Source organism: Panthera tigris, chromosome A3, assembly GCF_018350195.1.
Source record: "Panthera tigris isolate Pti1 chromosome A3, P.tigris_Pti1_mat1.1, whole genome shotgun sequence".
NCBI lineage: Eukaryota > Metazoa > Chordata > Mammalia > Carnivora > Felidae > Panthera > Panthera tigris.
In genome coordinates, this window is record NC_056662.1 from 54,671,560 (window position 1) to 54,695,100 (window position 23,541).

Here is a 23,541-nt window from a genome sequence, read left to right on the forward strand (position 1 = left end):
GTTAAGGTAACGTAGATGCAATTGCTTTTGTACATCCCAAATGAATGGTGATCTTTTCGGGTGGGGCTGGGGATGATGGTAAGTGGCCAAGACAGAAAGCATGTTGCCTTTCAGAAAGCTGGAAATGTTTTCTCTTTTCTCTTCCTTATGGGAGTCAAGAACAGTCTGTTGCCAAGAGCTCGGAGCACTTTGACAAATGCAGATAGGAAAACCTTGCGTCCACTAGGAAAAGGCAGCCCCAAGGATAAAAAGGTGTGGCCATGGGGCGCCTGGGTGGCTCAGTCATTGAGCGAACAACTTCAGCTCAGGTCATAATCTTGCGGTTCGTGAGTTCGAGCCCCGCGTCGGGCTCTGTGTGGACAACTCAGAGCCTGGAGCCTGCTTCGGATTCTGTGTCTCCCTCTCTCTCTGCCCCTCCCCCCACTCATGCTCTGTCTCTCTCTGTCTCAGAAATAAATAAACATTAAAAAAAATTTTTTTAAAAGGTGTGACCATTACACTGCCAACGAGGGAGCAGACACCTTTCCACCAGAGGGGGCAGGGTGTCAGATAAACAGCCTTCCAGCTACAAAAACGGGGTGGAGGCATCTGAGGTCTGAAGCGAGTACTTCCTCTCTTTGTACCACAATCTCTTCTCCTCTAAAATGCAGATAATTATATTTGTACAAGGCTACTAGGTCATTAGGTTGTCAAAGATAAGTCACAGGGGCACCTGGGTGGCTCAGTCGGTTAAGCGTCCGACTTCGGCTCAGGTCACGATCTCACAGTCCGTGAGTTCGAGCCCCGCATCGGGCTCTGGGCTGATGGCTCAGAGCCTGGAGCCTGCTTCCGATTCTGTGTCTCCCTCTCTCTCTGCCCCTCCCCCGTTCATGCTCTGTCTCTCTCTGTCTCAAAAATAAATAAACATTAAAAAAAAAAAAAAAAGATAAGTCACATCTGGCAGGACAAAAAAAAAAAAATTGGCAGAAAATTTATTTTAAGAGTCCTGATGTTTTTAAGTGGCTTATGGTTCAGTCTGTCGCTTCATGTCTCATCTAGAGTTACAATGTGGTAATGAAAAAAAAAAAGTAAATCAAACATGAGGAAACTATAAATTAAAACATACACACACACACACACACACACACACAAACAAACCATGCTTGTCCTTGTAGGTGACTCATTGTTCCCGTGACAGTTTTACTTCCTCCGTAGCTTTATCTTATCTGAGAAGCACCCACCATCCATCTCCTCTGGGCCCCGGGCAATCCCCGTGCACAGGTCCATACCTGACACCCATCCCCAAACTCATCTGGCCACCAGCTTGGGAAAGCCAGGAATCAGGGATAGTGCACAAAACTCCCGTTCTCCTCCTCAAGGACACGAGCATCTGAAAAATCCAAAGTAAGAAGGCAACCAAGTCACAAGTAGGAGCATAATGACACAAAAGGAAGCCAAAACAGCTATTTCTTATTATCACCTTTCCTTTTCGATCCTCATCGCGGCCTGGATCGCTGCTGGGCCGGCCCAGGGTTCGAGGACGTGCATGCGTACTAGGAAAGACAGCCCTTCACTGCCTCTCTGCACGGGGGCAGGTCCTCTGGCCGACCCTCACTCAACTACAGGACTCCTGGAGAGGCGGAGGGCCGAGGGGAACAAGAAGATTGAGTACTGAACTTTGGTCCAAATATAAAAATAGTGTGGTGAGGAAATAGAAATGTATTTTCCATTCAATCAAAGAAACAAATCTGGAAAATTGGATCCTAGCACGTTGAGTCCCTGATGGCAGGGACTGCGATTTATGAGGCCAGCACAGAGCTGTGCTTCCCAGTGGTAGATACGCCTTGATTTAACAGTGCCATATCCGTGGAACGAGGACCGGATTCATCTTGCTGCTCAGAAGCATTCGCTTTCCGTGAACTCGCTGTGAACACTCTCGTCTGACACCTAGCATCCAGTGACCAGGCTTGCGGGCTGCTGGCCTCCTCCTCCTTAAGCCCTGGCCGATAACCTCAAGGAGAGCGAAACACCACCGTGAAGCCCCAGATCACAAGCACCGAATCAAATTTATGAGGACTCTGTCCCAGGCCCTCCACGTGAAGCTGGCCATTGTTCCAAGCTGGTAACAAGCTAGCAGCTCTGGGACAGGGACTACATTCACTTTATTCCCATCTCAGAGCCTTGTTCATCAATAGAGCCCAGACCGCAAGTGTAACCAGAATCCACAGCCCTCCCGTGGGTCTGACCTACACATAACACAGGGCCACCGGGCCACTGGGCCACCGCGGGCTCTGCACAACTTCAAGGGCCCCGTTCCTGGATGTGGATAGAACTCCTGCAGCTGAGTGTCTTGGCATCTCTGGGAGACATATGCATTTTCCCTTTTCTCCCAAACCTTGCCGCCTAGCTCTTCCTTGGCCATCCCCCTTTCTACCCAAGTCCCTCCGATTCTCCCTCTTGCCACTATTAGTGGTGAACAATTTGCTCCTTTTATTAGTAGAGGTGTCATCAGTTGAATTGTGTACCTCCAGAATCCCTGTGTCAAAGTCCTAACTCGCTGTACCTTAGAATGCGACCTTGTTTGGGAATACGTTTGTTGCAAGTATGATTAGATAAGTTGGCAGGGTGGGGGGGGGAGGTGCTTATCGAATATGACTGGTGTCCTTATAAAAAAAGAAAAAAGGACACACTGGGACACACAAACACACACAGAGAATGCCATGTGAGCACAAAGGCAGAAATTAAGGCGATGTGCCCACAAACCAAGGAAGGCCAAAGCTTGCCAGCAAAGCATCAGAAGTCAGGTGGAGGCAAGGGACAGATCCTCCCTCAGAGCTCTCAGAAAGGCCCTACCCTGCCAGGGCTTTGATCCTGGACTCCCAGCCTCTAGAACTGTGAGACACTAAGCTTGTGTGGTTTATGCCCCCCATTCCCTGACACGTGACATTTTGTTCCAATAATCCTAGCAAAGTAATTCAGGGGAATCGGTGGCATCTCTCTCAGAAGACAAGACATGCTCTTCTGGAACCTGACCCAGGGCTATGTGTATAAATACACTTCATAGAGAGATGAGTCCTTATGTTTTCATTTATTTTATTTTTTTATTTTTGAGAGAGAGTGTGCGCACACACGTAGGGGAGAGGGGCAGAGAGAATCTGAAGCAGGCTCTGCGCTCTGCACAGAGCCCGACACGGAGCTCCATCCCACGACCCTGGGATCATGAGCTGAGACAAAATCAAGAGTCAGACACTCAACCGAATGAGCCACCCAGGCGCCCCTTGTTTATTTTATTTTATTTTATTTTATTTTATTTTATTTTGTTTTATTTTGTTTTATTTTGTTTTATTTTATTTTTGTTTTGAGAGAGGAGTCCTCAAACAAGACACAGCACACTGCTCAGCAGCACAACCTCAGCCACGGTTATACTCATAAACGTGGCAAGTGCAGAGCTGACACGGCTCCCTGTACCATCCCACCCAAAATGAACACATAATGGTATCTAGTTTTATGGGCCCAATTTTCTTGATACTTGCCAACTCGGACCTACCTGATCATCTGATCACAGTGCTCTCTTGGTTCTTGTTGGTGTTGTTTAACCCATGGGTCTCTATGGTTTATTTTCATTTGGAAGAAAATGAGTGGTTTCTGTCGGGGGGCGGGGGGTGTATCCCTATGGTCCAGGAAGCTCACTCTGGTACTCAGCTGTCGGGCTATCACAGCATCACACTAGAAGGCCAAGGATTCAGGAAGTTCAGCTCATTCAGCCCAGCACTGTCTCCGTGAACGTTGCGCAGCCTTCCATGGCCATTTGCAGAGTCGGGACTAAGAACAGATGTGAGACACGAGCTACACATGCTGCCTATAAATCTCCACCATCCACTTGGATGATTGAAATTATGCCACCCCCACCTCTATTACAAAACATAATAACTGCCCAACATACAGTGGCTTAGTTCGGTGGTTCTCAATGTGTGGTTCCTGCTCCCTGCATCCCTTTCAAAGGGTTTGCAAAAACAAACAAACAACAAAAAGGGTTTGCAAAGTCAAAACTATTTTCTTCACACTTGTTCACTGTGCGGACTTTTGGGCACAAAAACAGAGGGACTCTTGTCCCTTAGCAGGAATCAAGATGGCGGCTCCCGCCAAACTTTATCTCTACCCTGGTAGGGTCTCCAGCTGCGTCCGAGACTTAAACTGACATAAAAAGATTAACAGGAGAGAAGCACACAGATTCTTACATGTATGTGGGAGCCTCCACAGGACAATGAAGACCCACAGGGGTGCAGGGCATATGTTTCTATGCCAGGTTGTACAAAGAGAGGCAATTGTGGCAAAGTAACAGAATAGATGGGGAACTTGAAGAAATATAAGAGGTATTTTAACAAGGTCTCTTCGAATAGATTTTTTTCTGCCTCAGCTCCCCATCTGGTGATGAGAATGGTTTTTTCCCTCCTGGCACAGGGAGGACCTCTTTCACATGGGAGTACATCTCTTGCTTTCAGGAAGAAAACAGTGGAGACCATTCTTCTTGCACCTGCTGTTTTTCAAGTGCTTTTAGCTTAAAATAATCCTTATGCCCAAGTGGGATATTTTGAGTGGCCTATTCTGCCACCCTTCAGACATTCTAATCACAAGAGGTGACACCCTTATTCTCACCCCTAAATCTACCTATTTTGGCCAATGGTGACAAAGCACCGCATATTGAATGCTGGTTCCATGCATATGTTTTATCCACAGGACAACATCCCAAACTTGCAAGGTATTTTCCCCTCCTGGGGTCGAAACTGAGTCTTTTACACATGAGAAGATGCTCAACATCACTAAGTATCAGGGAAATGAAAAACAAAACCACAAGATATCACCTCACACCTATGAGAATGGCTATGATCAAAAAGATAAGAAGTGTTGGTGAGGATGTGGAGAAAAGGGAACCCACATGCACTGTTGGTGGGAATGCAAACTGGTGTGGCCACTATGGGAAACAGTAGGAAGTTTCCTCAAAAAATTAAAAATAAAACTTCCATATGATCCAGCAATTCTACTTCTGGGTATTTATCCAAAGCAAACAAAAACACTAGTTGGAAAACATATATGCACACCCATGCTTACTGCAGGATTATTTATAGTAGCCAAGACATGGAAATAACCTAATTGTCCACTGACGTATGAATGGATAAAACAAATATGGTATATATATACAGTGGAATATTACTCAGCCATGTAAAAGAAGGAAATCTTGCCATTTGCAACATGGATGGACATTGAGCGCATTATACTAAGTGAAATAAGTCAGGTGGAGAAAGACAAATACCATATGATCTCTCTTATATATACATATATATATACATATGTATACATATATACGTATATATGCTTATGTATACATATATACATACATATATACATGTCTATACAGATTGCTGGTTGTCAGAGGGTGGGGGTTGGAGAATAGGAGAAATAGGTGAATTGTTTGGATTTATTTAATTTAAATGAATAGAATAAAAAATCATTGTGCCTTTGTTTTTACGTACAACAAATATATGCCAGTATAACCTTAGGGACAAGGTATGTAATATGACATTCCTTCAACTACTGTTGTATCACAGAAAATTATAAGCGACAGGTTACTGAGTAATTAAAAAGCTATACAGTAAGCAGCATTTAGCTTAGCTGCTAACTGCTAGAGTAGCTCCAGGGAGACATGGTATTCTTCTCTTCTTTAAAAAGAGAATGGAAATTTTCTAAGAAGAGTGGAAAGTTTCCTTCTTCTGACAGGGAAAGAAAAATCGGATTTTATGCTTCTTGATCTTGGAAAATTTCTGCCCATTTTTGTCAAAGGGTGAAGCAGGAGGGAGCACACAGAGAGAAAGGGAACAGTGGAGAGGCTTTGCCTTTGCACTTTTGAGAGTTTATTTCTTTTGCTAGTTGAGAAGGAGAGACTCTAAGGAGACACAGTGGGTGTTCAGAAACTGGTAACGGCCAAATGGCTTGCTCAGGAGGCAGTATGAGGGAAGCGAAACGATCCAGCAGGACCTGGGTCAAACACTCTCTTGATCTGAATGCTGCCCACACCATTAACTCGGATCTGGGGCACATTAGTTAGCCTTTGTGCCTCAGTTTTCTCATCTGTGAAACCCCTCTATGTTGTTTCCTTTAGTCTCATCAGACTTCTTAGACTGACATCTCCACATCCTCAATCGCCATTGACTCAACCTGACTCAAGTTGGCTTTGCTGTCACTTCACTGAAATGGATGTCAAAAGTCAACCAACAGCCTCCATATTGCCTCGTCCAGGGAACTCCCAGCAGCCCCTAGTTTATTCAACACTACTGGCACTATTCCTAGAAATACTTTAGTGGTCAGCCTAACCACTGTCTCCCTGGACCCCCCACCCCACCTTTCTCAGTCTTTGTGGACTTCCTCCCTGCCTGTCCCTTAAACCTTAGAGGTTGTGGGAACTTGATCTTTGACCCACTCCCCACAATCCACCATCCTTCTTGGGAGACTTATTCTATTGTGTTTGTTTATTTGTTTGTTTGTTTTAAATTACCATTTGGTTTATGGCCCTTACATCCATCTCTCCAGTTCTAACCTTCCCCCTTGAATCTCAGGTTCAGACAGGTTTGAAAAAGCTTTTTGTATGGCCATCCCCAAAGTGCTTCAGTCTCAGTAGGTCAAAAGTGAATTCATCAAACTCATCTTTCTATTTTCCTGATGATGGTGGTAGCTTACAGTTACCCAAGTCAGAAGGTTGAAATTGTCTTAGACTCATCTTCAGTATCCAATCATCTATGCCAATTTCTACTGATTTGACATCTTTAAAAAATTCTTGAAACTCGTACTCTTTCCCCATTCCTACTACTACCTCCCTGCCTTCTTTTCACAGTACCAGCACAGCAGCCTGCTGTCTTGGATTGGCTTTCCCAGCACTAGGGTCTGAGAGGAAGCGGAGAAATGGGATAGGGAAGGGGAAGAAGGTACAGAAGGACATGGTTTCAGGTCAAGTGCCAGCTTCAGCCTGATCCTGCATAGACACTCTTGGGTGTAGACCATGCCTTGGGTTTGACCCAGCCTGAGGAAGGGAGGTGGGCTTTCACATTCCTATACCAGTCAGTTTTTGCGAAGGACACCCCAGGAGGAGTAACGGAGCCTCAGTAGCCCAAAGGCAATAAAAGGGACCCACAGGAACCCAACGGAATCTAGGCAGAATGCTGACAATATCTCCTTACACCTCCTAAATGAGCCCTTGGTAGATTTCTATACTTCAGCCACATTTATCTACCAAAGTCAAAGAACTGGCCAGGTCAGCCTACTACTTAAACTCTTTCAAAGACTTCTAATCTCTTAGGAGCACTCTGTGAAACTGGTTTTCTTCCCCATCTTAATAGGTATCAGAACTAGACAGGGGGAGGGAGTCTGTGTTAAAATACAGCATGGTCTCCTGAAGATTCACGCTGCACACCAACTCATGAAAGGCTCTGAAAAGTCCTGCAATAAAGAAACCTGTTCACTAGTTCAGCCAAGGAATTATTAGCCCAATCTGACCTTAACCTGAGTGCTTGCTTGTGTGTGTCTTGTGGGAGCCACTTCCTACACACCACTGTCTGCAGACCTGGGTGGGAAGTGCTGACCTGTAGGACAAAGTTCCTCAGCATAGCACATGAGGCTCTCTGTGGGCTGGCCTCACCTCCTCTCAGCCTCATCCCTGGCTCTAGTAATGCTGAACTGTGCACCAAGCCTTGACACAGACCTTGTCACGTCACAGGGGCCTCTGTGTCCCATTCGTGCTGTGCAGCTGAGTTGCCGTCACAGCTCAGGTCTGTTGACATCCATTCTAGGAAGCCTTCCTGAGACCCTGCACCAGTCGGGGTCCTCCAGAGAAACCGAACCAGATTATGGAGACTGAGAAGTCCCAAGATCTGCAGGGTGAGTAGGCAAGCTAAACACTTAGGGGAGCCAATGTTTCAGTTTGAGTCCCAAAGCAGAAAACAACAACAACAACAACAACAACAACAACAAAACACAAAAACAAAAACAAAACCCTGATGTCCCAGCTTGAAGGTAATAGGGCAGAAAATATTCTCTCTTACTCTGCAGGAGTCAGTCTCTCTGTTCTGTGGACCATTAGGGATGGCAATCTGCCTTAGTCGGTCTACTGAATCACGTGTCAATCTCATCCAAAAACACCCGCATAAAAATACCCAAAATGATGTTTGATCACCTAACTCTCTGGGTAACCCCTGTGACCCAGTCAACCTGACACATAAAGTTAACCATCACGGATGTAAGTGTATTTCTTGCGTTCCTGTCACTTTTTTCTACATCATGTTTTTACCATCTCAACCATTTTTTAAACGTTTATTTATTTATTTTGAGAGAGAAACAGAGGGGGGGAGGGGAGTGGCAAAGAGAGAGGGAGAGAGAGAGAATGCCAAGCAAGCTCCATGCCATCAGCACAGAGCCCAACAAGGGGCTCAATCTCCAGAACCAGGAGATCATGACCTAAGCCAAAATCAAGAGGCAGATGCTTAACCAACTGAGCCACCCAAGTGCCCCTCATCTTAACCATTTTTAAGTGTCCAATTCAGTAGTGTTAAGTGTATTCACACTGTTGTGCCACAGACCTCCAGAACATGTTCATCTTGTAAAACTGAAACCCTGTACCCATTAAACGATAACTGCCCATTCCTTCTTCCACCTGCTCCCAGCCCTGGCACCAACCATTCTATTTTTTTTTTCTGTATGGATTCAAAGACTCTAGGAACCTCATGTAAGTGAAATTATTCACTTGTCTTTTGCGACTCGCTTCTTTCATATAGCTTAATGCCCTCAAGGTTCATCCGCGTTGTAGCATGTGACCCAATTTCCTTTCCTTTTAAGGCTGAGTAATATCCCAGTGTGTGCATTTTGCTTATCTCTTCATCCGTTGGTGGACACATGAGTGGCTTCCACGTTGCGACTGTTGTGAGCAGTGCTGCGGTAGACATGCGCGTGCAAACATTTCTTCGTGACTCTGCTTTCAATTCTTTGGGATACATATCCAGAACAGTTTTCATATCTTAAATCAGACCAGATCTTATCGGAATTTCGTCTTTACCCAGCTGGCTCCCTCCCTTCCGGTCACACTGGACTTTAAGCTTTGGAAGGGAGGGGCTGAGTTTGATTCATGCTGGCAGCATGGTGAGGGTGAATTACTTAGCAAATAGCAATTTCCTGTCCAGTAGTTTCCTTGTGCCCACCGTCTTCAATGCGATTGCCACGAGGAGGGTATTGTGAGCTTTCAATGTCAGAACAGTCCCACATTCCAGGATCATTCACAAATTCTCCATTTCAAAGATTAGGAATCTGGGTGAGCAGGGGAAAAGGATTCTCACTAAAACCAAGAGTAAGGGACAAGGGCTATCATGATGTGCTTGAAAAGAATTGAGGAAAAAAATGTTGCGTGTTACATTTTGTTTTCTTTAAAAGTTGCTCTGAATGAGACATCATTGATCTTTGGTAATACTCTTTCTATAGTTATAATTTGCTTTTATTTCTGAAAGTTACATCTTAAGACTAACTCAAAGGTAATACTAGGAAGTTACGCTGATGACCTTTAATTTTGTTCTACAGTTTAGGATACAAAGGGTGTCAGTCTGCCTTAGTTTTTGGATCAGTTTTATGACTGAAATGAGAATGAATGAATCTGAACATCTAAAGTGATGAAGGCGGGGGTGCCTGGCTGGTTCTGTTGGTAGAGCATGGGACTCTTGATCTCAGGGTTGAGTTTGAGCCCCACATAGGGCACAGAGCTCACTGAAAAAAATAAACAAATAAAGTGATGATGGCAGTGTGCACACATGTGCTGCTCACGGGGCCCATTGTGTAGTTCTTCATGGACGTTCATATTCCTCATCTCCTGCTTTTAAATTCCATGAGGATTTCATAAATGAGCCATGGGTTCAGGGCCAAAATGGCAGACATTTTGTGAACGATGAGACGGAACTTGGAAACCTTAGAATAAAAATCCTCTTTGTATGGATCCCACGACACCTTACCTGAGGTTGGCTTAATATGCAGTGTGCCCATTCCCAAAAGAACTCAGCATGCTTCTATCACGTAACGTTTTCGAATGCTCGAAGCTGTGACCACTGCCTTCTGCATTCAGCTTCACAGCGCTGTAAGCTTCTATCCCAAAGAATTACTCACCTCACTGCTCCTCTCCTGAGCACTTCAGCATTTCCTTCTCCCTGAGTGGATCCCTTGGCTGCCAGCATAACAGAAACACAAGCTGACACAAGAAAATGTACATACCATAAACTTCCCTCTGCTTACCTGTGCCAAGAAATCCTTCTGGTCTGAGTAAGGCAATCCAACGTGTGGTTTTCGACACCAACATCATCTAGCAGTGTGATATATGACATGTTTCCCAGAGATGAGCAGTTAGAAGAGACTTGAAAAGGCATTGCCCTAATAAATCTGCTGGTGGGCAGCTTACCAACATTTGGAGCACTAACTATTGAAGGACTAGGCCCTACAGTGATGCCCACTTCGGCTGTGTGGCCCCACGTCTGTTTGGGGTTATTTCCCTCATCGGGGCACGGGCTCCGTTATTGTCAGGATGATTGATGAAAGGAGAATGACTCCAGGCTTCTAGAAAGTGGAGGAGTTGCCTGGGTTTAAAACTCAGGTCTCTGTGTAGCTCAAGCTGCTTCCATTTGGGAGACGAACCTCTTACACTGCCCTCCTGCTTCCCGGTGTCCTGACCTTGGTGCGAACACCATCTTTGGTGCTCTGCTTCCCAAAGCACGCACCCTGCTCCCAGCTCTGCCGGGGGGCGCATGGTAATTGCAGTGTCCCCACCCCAGCCTGGTGACCAGGCCAGGGATCCTGGTATTCCTCATCCTCTGGAATGTCCTTTCATTCCAGTTAACTTGGCCTCAAGCCCTTGTGGTAGGAACAAGGCAGGAGTCGGCTTGTCCTCCTGGCAGAGACACTCCTACGGAGCTACAGCTTTGTTACCTGCTCCTGTGGAAAAGTGCAGTCACATGCTTTTCCAGCCTGACTCCCCAGGCAGCTCCAGCCCCACCCCCCTGCCCCAGGGAGTCCACACTGGACAAGAGGCAGCTCCAGGCTGAATCTGATATTACCCTTCTGCCTCTTCTCTCTGGGACCAAGAACCTCGATAGGCATTGAAACAAGAACATCATCATTTACTACTGCATCGTAAATAGGACTTGCTATAGTAGCAAGACCAAAGGATAACTTCTGTTAGTCCTACACACAGCTACTTTAACAACTCCCGAACAAAATGTACCATTTACCGTGACCTCGGGGGTTGACCTAAGAAGCTGGTAAATGCCCTCTGCCCCTCCCTGATTTGCTCCCTTGCGGGGCTTATAACGTCTTGGCTTCCCTTGGAATGGCCGAAACTAAGTGTGAAGCTGTGTCGTGGAGAGAGTTTGGGGGTAACTGCTGCCTCTTCTTCTGAAACCATTCCCAAATTCCAGGGATCGGCAGGGGAACAGTAGCCTGGACCTTGTCTGTCCACGTGAATTAACTAGCCATGTGCGGGCTTCTTGTGTATTTCCCAGGTGGAAGCCTGCTTTCACTTGCTTTTACCCTCTCTTCCTCTCTCCTTCCCTCACTTCTCTGTTGTCTCACCCACGGTGTCTTTTTGTTCTCATTTGGACCAGTCTACCCAGCAGGCCTCGGCGGCCCCTTCTCCGTGTCCCAAAGCTCGGTTGCAGAGACATTCTTGGCCTTTGAGTCACAGTCCCCTCTCAGCCCTCCCGGCCACCACCTCCGGCCACCACCTCCGGCTGTGTCCTTGGCCCGTAGGGAGGCTCCCCACACTCCTGGTGACTACTGCCGGCTCTCCTGGCCTCCCCTGAACCAGTGCTCTGCTACCTGCCCCCCACCCCCCGCCGTACCATGTGGGATACAGAGCCCCCTAAAACCACCCCTCCTCCTAGAGTCCGAGACAGAAAAGAGAAGAAATGAATCTTCCAAGACTCTGCCTCTGATCTACACCCACCTCACTTTCTTACACACACACAAAAATGCCACCGTATCAGCAACCAAAAAAAAAAAAAAAGAAAGAAAGAAAGAAAGAAAGAAAGAAAGAAAGAAAGAAAAGAAAACATGTGTTGAAACAGTGATGATGAATGATGGCTCCTCTAAACTCTGCATTCCAGAATCAGGGATGTCAAGTTTACACTCATTGTCTACTAGACCTGATTAGTTCTGCTCGAGCAAGGAGCCGCTGTCCTCCCTCTGCTCGTGCATGCCCTTTGCAAGTGAGCAAGAGAGACCCATCCAAAGTAAATGAGCTCTCACGGCAAGCCCAACCAGCTGTGGGAAAGGGCGCTTCCCAGAAGGTTCTGCAAGTGCAGGGTGTTGCTTCTAATCTCAGCTGGGAGATGTCCAATCTTATTGTCTGGCGATGTGGAAGTCAACATGTGGATCCCATGACTTGGGAGTGTGGATGGCCACAGTGAAGGAGAGTACAAGCTTATTCATTTGGTCTACCTTTGGTAATGTTTATACATCGGCAATACGAGTGAATGAGGGAAATACATCAGTTTTTCTGAATGCGTGATTCTGCTGTAAAGCACATTTGGTGGGAAAGGGTGATCCTATGTGGGCTCATCTCTGCAGCCTGCTCATCTAAAGCACATTTCTGGGGTGGGGACACCCCTCTCCAGCAGAGCTGGATATTGCTAAATAGGCTACCGCAATTAGACCCTCTGACAAATGGCCTGCCAGACATGCCCAGGCAGCTGCAGAGGACAGAACCTTTATCAATTTCTGTGGGAGACAGAACCTTTGTTTTGTATGTTCCCATTTGTATAGACATATTTCCTTAACGCATTTAACAGCAAATCAAGCATGCCCCAAGCATCATTTTAAGCCAATGAATTCATTAATTCGGTTGCGAATGTGAATTAGCAACTGCAATTGTAAATTAGCAACCGAAACTGTGGCTTCCGTTTTGCATGGCAACTTGGAGGTTGTTCATTGTCCACGGATGAGCTGCTCTCTCCGAGGTTGAGGCAGGCCCAGGCAGGGGGTGACAGGGGCAGGCCAGGAGACGCAGCTCCCTCAGCAGGAAGAGCTAGACACTCAGAGGCAGAAGTGCTATCCTTCAACAGCCACTTGTGGACCCTCCTGCAGCCTCATTTCAGCTGCTTAAGGTCCCTTTGGAAGACAGCCCTGGGAGCACTCCAGCTAATGCTGGAAGAACAGCTCCGGGATCACATCTGTCACTGCCGGGGAGTACAGGCCCTGCATTTCGCTTTAATGCAAGGGTTTGCAAGTCTGATCGCAGTGCAAAGCCCAGATAACTGGTCTGCCCAAATGGGCCATGGGATGAATTTGGCTGGTTCCAGGAGGCCCATCTGAGCCCTTGTATGGCAGCCCCACATTGGTTTGGGCATTTTCAGGAAACCTGAATTGAATTCAGTGGATAATGACCAAGTTGCAGAGAACGCAGAAATGAATGTCTCCAACCTTGGCCATAAGGGGCTCACAGTCTTACCTCTATTGTTATAAACAAGGGAAGGACGAGACAGTATGGAATGGTCAAAAGCAAGGCTATTGATGGGTACTCCAGGCAGCTTTCCCAGAGGAGATACTTTATCTGTGTTTCAAAGGAGGCACAAGAGTTTGCCAGGCAGAACAGAGGGAGGAAAGCCATCTTTTCTCACTGGTGGCAGGTGGAGCATGTGGCAGCCAAGAGTCTGGGTAGGAAGGGGTCTCAAGGACCTCCTGACTTAGGAGGGAAGTCCCTGTCCTCCCGACCTGACTTTCCAAACATACTCTTCGAAATAGAAAACCTCTCAAGCAATACCTTCATCTGCTTTCAGCATGACCTGGAAACTCAAGGGACCTGTGTTGATCCAGGGAAACAGACATGTCACACAAACAGGGTGGGAGACAGAACTGGGTCCATAACATGGTAACAAGGTCAGGGAGCCAGGTGGTTATGATAAGGTCATCCGCAAGAGGAAAGTGTAATTTCAAATTGTTGAAAGGAAAGCAAAAGAAAGACAGTGGGGAGGGCAGGAAAAGAAAAGAAAAGAGGAGTGGAGAGGGAAGGAGAGGAGAGGAGAGGAGAGGAGAGGAGAGGAGAGGAGAGGAGAAGAGAAGAGAAGAGAAGAGAAGAAGAAGGAAAGAAAGAAAAAGAAGGAAAGAAAGAAAGAGAGAGAGAGAAAGAGAGGGAAGGAGGGAGGGGGGAAGGAGGGAGGGGGAAGGAAAGGAGAAAAAAGAATGAGAGGGAGGGAAGGAGAGAGGGAGAGAGAGGAAGGCAGGAAGGAAGGGAGAAAGAGAGGGAGGGAGGAGAAGAAAGAAAGAAAGGGAGAAGGAGAGAGAGAGGGAAGGAGGGAGAGAAGAAGGGAGGAAGGAAGGGAGAGAGAAATAATGGGAGGGAAGGAAGGCGAGAGGGAGAGAGAGGAAGGCAGGAAGGCAGGGAAACGAAGAGGCATTTACTAAGAGTTTAAGGAAAGCTAATGAAGGATTTGGGTATCTGACAGTGATTTGCCACTGGAGCCCCTGATCCCTGCAGGAGGCAATGACTAATCTGGAACTGTTACAGAATAATTCCTCAGCATCTCTAACTGTGCAGAAGTTTCCAAAAATATTTGTGCGGTTAGGATGGCCCAGAATTTTAAAAGATTCTTTGGGGGGAGGGGGACAAATAGTACTGCCAGGATACTCCGAGGGTCAGACATTTTAGGAAATCTTTTCCCGGTATTTCAGCGGTGAAGTACCATTACAAGGATGAGCACAAAGCCCGGCCCTTCCAGAAAGCTCTGTTGAGCCTCTCAGGACGGATGTTAAAGCACTTTCTGAACCAGGCGGAAGATAGCCCTCCCCTTGTTTTTTTAGAAGAACATAAGGCAACATAAAATAAAGTTCTTCATCACACACAAACGTCACACAACACGCTGTGAAGTCATTTCTATGACAGGAGACCTTTTAGAAAATTGTCAGTGGTTGATTAGCCATAAAAATAACTTCTAGAAGGACTAGATAATTTCAAATAACTCTTGGAGGAGAGAAGAGAGGTCATCGTTTGTTTTAGAGGTTAAGTAAAGAGGACACACAAGGGTCACATGTGGCACACATACCCAGCTTCCCCCTGGGCTAGAGCCCTGCCCCACCCTCCCCTCCGGGCAGCCCAGGTTCATCTTTGCTAGAACATGGGATTTTCGTTAATGACCCTGATCAAAGTGGAAATAGTACAGAGAGGACTTTGGTGGCAGGGAGAGAGAGTGCCGGGGATTAAAAATTACGGGGCTGGGTCAAAGTTAATTCACAAAGAAGAACCGTGACTTCAGTGTGGGTCAAAGTCAACATTCTGAAAAAGAAGGGAGCACCCTCCCATTTCAGGGACCCCAGGAAGAACTGTCAGAGGCCACACAGACAAGTGCTTCTGGTATTTTAGGGAAGAAAACATGGTGCGTTCAAAATAGGATGTTGCCAGGTTTGTGCACTGTTCTTTTAAATGGGTTTTGGAAGAGCAGACAGAGGAAAAAAGAGTAAAACTGTTGGCAGCCAGAGAAGTGACTGGGTTATTGAAGAAAAAAGCTGAACTCAGAGACAGGAAGATCTCAGACAAGAAGCAAATGTTTTCAGGGCCCACATTAGAAAGTTTTCATCTGAAACAGTTCAGTAACATTTCCTGATCCACAACTGCCCTTTGAGCCTGACAGAAATGAACTGTGGTGTGGACGGTTTCATTTTATTGGCCATTAGGCTGCCAAACAGAACCTTTCTTAAATGAGTTATCAAAGCCACAGTGGAAACTTGTATGAAATGCTCCAAATAAGCTTTAACCAATAATGGCAAACTCAGAAAAGCATGGAGCAGTTTGTGGATTTGGCTCGAAGCCAGACATGTTTTGAGGTTTTGAACACTTGTGACTATTTGCATCCAGTAAATCAGTTTGTGCAAAAGAGAGAACAAAGCAATGGGGTATGGAAACTCTGCATCTTAAGAATGAGCCAAGCCTTTCCCTCCTAACCAGAGCACAGCCAGAGCGGGGAGGGGAAGCGAAAGAGTTGGCTTTTTTATGAAGGGCTGGGCTTTTCCTGAAAGTCTTAACAGGCAAAGGGGCAACGTTTAGAACAAGCTACAAGAACAGAGCTGTAGTATAACCACACCAAATTCCTCAGTTTGCTGGAGGGGACATTGGGACCAAGCTCATGGGCACAGACAGGTGAGCGTCCTGCCTGCACAGTCGACTTTGACAGAGGTGTTCCTATTCTATCCAGGCAAATGATACTTTTAGAAAAAGTGAGCCCGTGTGTCTTAGCCAGCATCCTGGGGTGGCGCTGTGTCATGGGTAGGCAGACGCGCACGGACCTGCCCCCGACCCCTTTTCCCTCCTGGGAGCATAGCAAGAACTCAGGGCTGACCGCCAGCTTTTATGATGTTAGACACTCACCCTCCAACTATCTGAGGCAATTAAGAATGATTACCTCTGAATCAAGGGCAAATCATCCAACAGCTTCCTGCCCAGGCTTTGAGTGGGCAGAGTTCTGCCTGTGAGAAGTGCTATAAAAATCCTCATTGAAATGGCCAGTTAGGGTAAGGACATAGGGAGGTCTGACCTTCCACCCATGTTTTTGTGTTGTCCCTTTCTTCCCGGTGATGGTCAGGTCTCCTAGTACCCTGGAGGTGGCCAAGGTCAGGAGGAGGCCCCTGCCTGTGTGCCCCTCACCCACCTGCTCCCCCCACCATCAGGTCTGACTACCCTCCCAGAAGCAGTGCCTTCCTCTCAGGGCCTTTCAGAAGAGAGGAATTAGGCTTCAGATCTGTATCACTGACATACAGGCTGCAAGGGTTTGCCTTGTGAATTTTCTGCCTGTACTTCCCTCCTGTAAGTACCTGGCAGAGGAATACTTGCACTTAAATGGATTTTAGAGTTCCAAAGCCCAGTCTATGTTTAGTGAATCTATTTCCATTTCCCCCACCCCTAGAAACTAACATGTGGGTTTCTGGTAAATTACTTGTGTCCAGAGTTGGAAACCCTAGGGAGTATTTTACCTCAAGGCACTATTAGTCATCAGAATTACCTGGAGGCCTTGTTAAAACACAGAGAATGTTTACTTCTAACCATTTTCTGGTTGACCCTGATGCTGCTGGTCCCTGGCCATACTCTGAGAACCGCTGGCTCACTCCCTACAGCCTTCCCTCTCTTTCCCTGCTTCCTAGCTACCCCATCCCTGAAACCACCCCCCCCGCGGCAGAGGAAGAAGTTAAGGCATGGTGGCTGAGGGAATTACAGGAGAGTTGAAATTAACATGAGAAGCATGAACTACCTCTCACAGTTGCCACTGTGCCTTTCCCAGAGAATATAATTTCTTAATTTCTTTTCTCCATGAATTAGGCTTGTATCCGCAGCAGAGAACTTTTCTCTCAAAAAGACAAATCTTTTATCTTTAGAATACAACCTCAACTTTATTCCTTCCTTCTGGATGAGAACTAAGTCTGTTTCCTTCCCTTTTTTTTATTGAGATATATGGAACGTATAATATTATGTTAGTTTCAGGTGGACAGCATGCTGATGTGATATTCAAAGATACTGCTAAGTGATCACAATAAGTCGAGTTAACATCCATCACAGTTACATTTTATTCTTGTGATGAGAGCTTTTATGATCTACTCTCTTACCAACTTTCAAATATACAATACAGTATTATTAGCGATAGTCACCATGCTATCACATCCTTAGGACTTACTTTACAACTAGAAGATTGTACCTTCTCACCACCTTCACATTTCCCTCTTATTCCGAATTCATCTCCACTTTACCATCAAATAAAATACCATGGAATATGGGCTGCCTGGGTGGCTCATTCAGTTGAGTAGCTGACTCTTGATTTCAGCCCAAGGCAGGACCCCATGACTCTCCAGAGTTTGATCCCCAAGTGGGGCTCAGTGCTGATAGTACAGAGGCTGCTTGGGATTCTCTCTCCTTCTTGTTCTCTGCCCTTCCCCCACTTGCGCACGTGTGTGCGCGTGCGCTCTTTCTCTCTCGCTCTCGCTCTCTTTCTCTCAAAGTAAATAAACTTAAAAAAAAATTACCATGGAATAAAAGCTCATATTTACTGAGTGCCTACTATGGCCAAGGACTGTCCTAATACTGGTTAGTGGTTTATGAGTCATCTCAAAGGATCTTTCCAACAATTTTGCCAAGTATGTTATTCACCCATTTTACATGTGAGCAAACTGTTTTTAAAATAGTTGTCCTTTGGCTAAAATTGTTCAGAAAAGTACGTATCATTCAGCTTAGAATTGTATTTCTCTTGCCACTATTTCCAGCAAACCTTGATTTTCTATAAATTCTATTTAACAAATTTGCTTCCTATTTGTCTTAAAAAGGAGCACATGTTGCTTTGATTGGAAAAATATGGTTATGTTTTGAATATTTACACAGCTCAAAGTTTAAAAGAAACAAAAGGGTATAGAGTAAAACTCAGTCGCCCTTCCCCTCCTGACCCCAAGCTCCCCAGATCTCCCCAGAGACCGCTATTACTAACATACGTGATCTTCCTCTCTTCCTTTCTCAACACAAATGGCTGGTTACTATCTACTGTTGTTTCCATGGACATAACTGGGAGATCAAATCAATAAATATAGCTACTTTGTTCTTTTTAACAGCTATGAATAGAAATAACTCTAAAATATTTACCATATTATACAACATTTAACTCGTCTCTGTTGATGAACATATAGCATGGTCCAATATTTTGCTGATACGAAGAATTTCACAAGGACTACTCTTGTATATGTATCAGTTTACACATGAGCAAGTCTATCAGTAAGATAATTTCCTGTAAGGGAAAATCCTGGGTCAAAACCAAATGGTATGTGCATCTGTAATTTAAAAAAAATGTTCCATTACATAATTTTTCAAGTATTACCAAAGGAAAGACACTAGTATAATGAACCCCACACCCCGTCACCCAGCTTCAAGTTACCGGTAATCCATGGCTGATACTATTTCATATACTGGCCCCACCCCCCACCTCAATGTATTTTGAAACAATTTCAGACATAATGTTATTTCATTGGTAGATATTTTGGCACTATTTCTGAAAACCAGGGGCTTTTAAAATATGTGTATTACTTCATCATCACACCTAAAATAAATTAATACTAATGTATCAACATCATCAACTATCTTGTTAGGGCCACACTACCCCAAACTGTCTCATGAAAATTGATTTTTGAAATAGTTTTTTCTGCGTTTCAGAATCCATTCAAGTCCACGCTGTTCATTGCAGCTAGTTAAATCTTTTGATCCCTCCCCCACGCACCCCTACCCCCCCCCCCCCGGAGATCATTTTGTAATTTGCAACTATACAGACAACAAATCTAGATAACTGTCTATACACACTTTGCTGAAGATACTGTCCTGCTCCATCAGTGGGAATGCAGGTCTGGAGCCCAAGCTCCCCTTGTTGAGAACCTGTAGAGTCCGGGAGGAATGGGGGAAGGAAGGCTGGGTGGGCTCACAGCTGTGGCAAGTCTCAGCCCTCTGGGTTGGGGGGGTGGCGGCACTGGAGTGACTTTCTCTTCCCGCAAGCTACCTGCGTGGCTTTGCCTATGGAAAGACTCCAGGTCAAATCTCAACCGGCGTAATTATTCTCAGGAGGCCTTGAGCAAATCTCTCTGAGCTGAGATTTCCTCACCATAAAACGGGAATATTAATCCTTATCTTAAGGGGGTGAGAATCAAAGGAGATCTCAGGTAGAGTGATAGCGGCTGGGACTCTCAAGTTCTGTGATTCCATGATGAAGACCCACTGGGAGTCTAAAATACCAGCAGACCCTGAGCATCCACAAAGAGAGAACAATCAAATCGTTCTTCCTCCTTTGAGGAGCACAGATTGTTAAATATAGCATGCCTGCCCACCGTCTTTCTGCTCTGCCTTTGCGGCGGCCCCATCAGCTCATCTTCCCGCGTGTCTGCGGGCGGAGGCTGGCCACCCACTCAAGAGCCAACATTTCTGTCTCGATGCCCCCCTTCCCCAGGCGTGGGACGCAGCCTGTGCCCTCTGTCCTGCAGGTTGAGCGGTGCCATCTGTCCCTACTAAGTGTGGGCTTCAGGCACAAGGGCTGGGCTTTCAGTGTGGGAGGCACTTTCTCCCCCTCACCTTTGTTTTCTCGCCCTCAAGGGAAGGACAGAACGTCCAAACAGCCCTCGGGCCCCAGGAGTTGGGGGTTGGGGGGGCGGCTGGCCCTTCCCCGAGCCCCAGCCCGGTGGAACAAAGAACCTGGCATTATCCATTCCTTTGGGCTATCTGCTAGGCGCAGGTCGTGACCGAGGGGGGTCTGCGGGGTCAGGCGGAAAAGGCCCAGGGCGCAAATACACCCCAGGCGCTGTCCTCCTGCCGCTGCACGAGCTGATCGGCGGCTCCCGGTTCAGCAGCCCGGCCCACCGCCCCCCCCTCAGGCTTCCGCGGGCCTGGCGTTCCCGGGACCCGGGCGTGGGGAGACTCCTGCCGCTGCGCCCCTGCCGGGCCCCCGGGGGCGGCAGCGGCGGCCCGCGCGCGGCTCTGGCCCCAAACTCGGCCCTGTGAGCCGACGCCGGGGCGGAAGCTCCCGTAGCCCCCGTGCGCCAGAGACCCGGGGAGGGGGGGAGCGTAGCCCAAAGCAAACAAAGAGTCGGGGTCCGCGGGCGCGCCCCGGCCGCCGCACCCCCGCGCGGCTGCCCCAGCGCCGAGCCCGCGCCGCCGGCGCCTCGGAGGCGTGCGTCTCCTTATATGGTCAAATGACACGGCGGGGGTTCTCTCGGGCGGGAGCCGCCGCGCTCCACCCGGCCGGCCGCCCCGCCGCACGCCCGCGCCGCCGCCGCCCCGGGACGCACGCCCGCCGGGTCCCCGGAGCCCGCCCGCGCCGCGACGCGCCGTGAGTGCCTTCCGTCCGCGCCCTCCGCGGGGAGCCCGCAGCTTGGGGACCAGGAGGCCAGGCCGCGTGAGGGCAGGGGAGACTGGAGCCGAGACGCGGGGGAGACCCGGGAGAGGGGAGCGGAAGCGTGCGGACACCTGGGGAGGGGACCCCGGCCCTGGGGGCGACCTGAAGACCGGACGCGGGGGAGACCCTTGGAGAGGGAAGCCGAACCTTGGAGAGATCCGGGGAGAGGGGGGGCGTCTGCGGGGGCGACCCAAGCGGGGGAGGGGAGCGGAACCGTGAGGACCCCTGGGAGAGGGGAGCACAGCTGAGGGATGACGTAGGCTGAGCGGAGCAGAAGCGTGCGGACACCTGGGAGAGGGGAACCGAGCCTGGAGGGAGACCCAGGAGAAGGGAGCTGAGCCTTGGGGACGCTCAGGGAGAAGGGAGCCAAGGCTTGGGGGAGACCCGGGTAAATGGAAGCTGAACCGTGGGGACTCCCGGGGAGAGGGAAGTGAAGCCGCGGGGTAGCTGTGGGGGCACCTGGGAGAGGGGAGAGGGGAGCTGTAGTGGGGGGGGGGGCAACGCTGGATCCTAGGGGTCGGGGGAGACCCATCGCCGGATCCTGGGAGGGAAAACATTGGTCCGAGTCCTGGCCAGGCGGGTCGCCGGGTGGGAGCAAGGGTACAGCCAACTCCCGGCGGGCCCTGGGTGAGGGCTGGCCGCGGGTCCGAGCGCGGGGAGGTGACCATCCCCGCCCTTCCCGGAGGCCAAGACTCTGGAGTGTGAGCGAGTGTGAGCGAGTTGTCGGGGCCAGCAAGCTGGTTGCCATCCACCAGTGGGGGTGTCCGAGGCATTTCCCTTAGGTCCAAAGATGGGCAGCTTGCGATGGGACCTCAGGCACCGACTTGGGCAGAACTTAAAAGACTGAACTATCAGATTTTAAAATATGGGTCTATTTTAAACGAGAAATACTCTGATCTTAAGTTCCACTTGTATGATATTTTAGCACACCTGAAATTTCGGGTTAAATGTTGTCTCTTAGGTAATCAACAAGGAATCCTAGCTTATCTTCAGATCCCAGTTTGGGCTTCCATTGGAACTGGTCTAGCCCAGATTAAATGAAATGTATTCAGCTGCCTTCCATGATGTGCACTTAGGGGGTGTGCTCCCTTGCACTTACTTTGGGAGGTAATAAATCACAGTTTGGGTTTAGAGTCACGAGAACTGTGTTCAAAACGAGGCCAGCTACTTCTTGCACTAGCTTTGGTTACCTGTGTTTTGCAATAATATGTTAGAGGGGGGAAGTTCTGATATCCGGAAGGTGATTTACACCAAAGAACACCGGAAGCAAGTCTTAGAAGTACAGGGATTTCTAGTCTGACAATTCAACTTCCATAAAACCAAGGTACATTTATGTAAATTTGTTTCACAGTGTTTTCCTCTGAATTCGCTCACTCTGAATTTTTAAGGGTTATCAGTTAATTCATTTGACCCCCAAACAATGTGGGGGGTAGGGGTGCTGACCCCCCCTTGCAGTTGAAAGTCCATGTATAAGTTTTGACTCCCCAGAAGTGTAATTACGGATAGCCTACTGTTGCCTCGAAGCCTTACTGATAACGTAAATAGTTAACATATTTTATATACTGTATGTATTGACCGCCGTATTGTTACAATAAGGTAAGCTAGAGAAAAGAAAATGTTATTCAGAAAATCATGAGAAAATACATTCACAGTGCTTTATTTATGGGGGAAAAAAAGCTGCATATTAGTGGACCCGCACAGTTCAAACTTGTGTTTTTCAAGGGCCAACTGTATATAGAATTGGGTTTCTACAGTGTTTATTATGGTGCCATGTTTTAACATGCTTCTGCACAGCAGCACATTGACAAGGGCTAAATCAGGGTGCCTGGGTGGCTCAGTCAGTTAAGCATTGACTCTTGATCTCAGCTCAGGTCTTGATCTTGGGGTCGTGAGTTCAAGCCCTGCGTTGGGCTCTGTGCTGTGCATGAAGCCTACTTAAAAAGGGGGGAGGGGCTAAAGTGGTTTATTATAGATCAGGCACTGTTCTAGGCACTGACATTCAGTCTCATTCAGTCCTCACAAATATGCTGTAAGGCAGGTGTGATAGGCTGGTGGACATACGAGGTTGGAACAAGGCTCCCTGACATCACATTCCTCGGAGTCTAGCTGTACAACCTTAGCTAAGTCACCTTATCTCTTGGTACCTCAGTTTCCTCAACTGGGAAACAGGGAGGTGATAGTGGCTTGCTTGAAGGGTTGTTATCAAGGCTGCATGTCATAAGCAGTGTATATATTGACATCATCTTTGTCTTTGCAGATAAAGTAAAGCACAGAGAAATCAGAATAACTTTGGCCCAAGGTTTCCCAGACAGTAAATGGTGGTCCTTTGATCTGACCCCAGGCAGCTTAACTGGAGAGGCTGAGTTATAATCACTAAAGTACTGGGGGCATACCTGTATATTTCAGTGAGGCCTTATACTGCATACTTTGACCCATGAGTGCTTGTAAATTACTTCCAGTACTGGAGGAAATCTGGTTTGCACACAAAAAAAGCCCTGTGGGATATTGAAAAGCAGTTCGGCTGGGCAGTAGGAGGCCTGGGTTCTATTTCTGTCCTGCATCAAGGGTGGGTTACCCAGCCTCTGGGGCTGGGATT

At 47.6% G+C, this 23,541-nt stretch overlaps 1 protein-coding gene across 2 annotated transcripts in view; it reads left to right on the forward strand.

The window, feature by feature from the left end:
• The window catches only part of FHL2 (four and a half LIM domains 2), a 65,102-nt gene that overhangs the window by 10,378 nt on the left and 31,183 nt on the right, over positions 1-23,541 (forward strand). Inside the window, exon 1 of one of the 2 annotated variants that reach the window (XM_042981068.1) lies at positions 20,836-20,879. The exons of the other annotated variant lie outside the window; for it this stretch is intronic. The gene's annotated coding sequence lies outside the window, so the exon portion shown is untranslated. Of the gene's footprint in view, positions 1-20,835; positions 20,880-23,541 lie in introns of those variants that run through there. 2 annotated transcript variants of the gene reach the window in all.